At 38.3% G+C, this 1,619-nt stretch overlaps 1 non-coding gene across 1 annotated transcript; it reads right to left on the reverse strand.

Moving 5' to 3' along the window:
• On the reverse strand, nucleotides 1-82 carry LOC121243495. Its single transcript, XR_005936155.1, has one exon. It is a non-coding gene; the product is annotated as a small nucleolar RNA R21 (small nucleolar RNA).
• Between the last annotated feature and the right edge of the window lie 1,537 nt (nucleotides 83-1,619).

Consider the following 1,619-nt stretch of genomic DNA (forward strand, 5'->3'; position numbering starts at 1 on the left):
CATCCCTCAGAATCCATTGCTCATCAAATAGAAATTCAGTCCACTAACATTTCCATTTTTCTTATGATTCTTCACAGGGATTCAAAGTGAAGTTCTTAATCGGAGCTCAAAAATAGAAAAGAAAATATAACAAGTAGAGAACTAACTTGATTTTCAAACTCTGCCCAATTGATGATTATGCCAAATTTTTTGAGGTTAGGGTTAGGGTTAGGGTTAGGGCTTCACATATCATGTTAGGGTTAGGGCTTCACATTTCAGATCTGGTGTTTGAAGAGGACATGGCTTCGTGTTTCAAGACGATAGGGCTCCGTGGGTTCGTGGTTCGGTGATGTGGCTTCGTGGGTTCGTGGTTCGGTGCAAAAGACCTTTGTGATTCGGGGAAGACGAATGGGCTCCGTGGTTCATGGTTTGGTGAAGACAACAGGGCTTCGTGGGGGAAGATGATGGGAATCAATGGGGAGAAGATACTAGATCAAGAAAGAGAAATTTAATTTTTGTTGTGAAAATGAATTATGAGGGAATTGCATTCGAGTTTCACAACTTGATTTCAAAATGGACACGACGCCGTTTTGTAACGTGCCACGTAGGACACGGTTCCGCGCCGGTTCCCCATACCGGTTGTAAGTAGCTTTGTACGTCTGTCTTGATATGAACCATCTATAATTCCTACTATGGATGCATTCTATGAAATGTAAATCTGTTTGATAATAAAATAAAATGAAATGATTTTAGATAAAAGTTAAATGTTGAATAAATTATTATTAGAATATTATTTTTTAATATTATTAATATTTTAGGATTTAAATATGTTAAATTTTTTATTATATTTTGTATGAAAATTTAAAAAAGTTGTAATGATGAGATAAAAAAAAATTAATCTCTTCTACTCTTGTAAATGGTTCAAATTTATTTTTAGATCTTATTTTTAAAATTTTTGAATAATTATGTGTTAATTTTATTAAAAGTTCTTTTACTTCATGTTTAATGTTTCAAATTAATGGAGGGCGGCAAATGATAAAAGAAAAAGACTTGAATTTAAAGGATAAGTAGTACTTAATTAGAGTTTAGGAGGTAACTGATAATCAAGTGCTAGCCACGTACCCCTCAGCTTTTCTTTTCCCTTTTTTGTTTTGGGTCCTTCTATATAGTATTCACTGTAGTGGTGCACACAATGCACACACTACGTGGATGCATGTGGTCCATTTGTTTTTTTTTCCTGCAAAATGCGCAGATGAGACGCTACCTCTCTCTCTCTCTCTCTCTCTTCCTCTCTCTCTTATCATCTCTCCAGCATCTCTCATCATCTCTCTCTCATCAACTCTCTCTCTCTCCAGCTCTTTCTCTCTCCTTGACTCTCTCTCTCATCAGATCTCTCGCCGGCTCTCTCTCTCCTTGACTCTCTCTCGTCCCTCATCGTCTTTCTCTCTCCTCGACTCTCTCTCATCCCTCATGCTCTCTCTCTCATCTCTGCTCTCTCTCTCATCTCCGACTCTCTCTCTCATCTCGCTCTCTCTCTCATCTCCGACTATCTCTCTCATCTCGGACTGACTCTCTCTCTCATCAGCAGCTCTCTCTCTCTCTCTCATTCTCGGTCTCTCTCTCTCATCTCCGCTTCTCTC

Source organism: Juglans microcarpa x Juglans regia, chromosome 1D (assembly GCF_004785595.1).
Source record: "Juglans microcarpa x Juglans regia isolate MS1-56 chromosome 1D, Jm3101_v1.0, whole genome shotgun sequence".
NCBI lineage: Eukaryota > Viridiplantae > Streptophyta > Magnoliopsida > Fagales > Juglandaceae > Juglans > Juglans microcarpa x Juglans regia.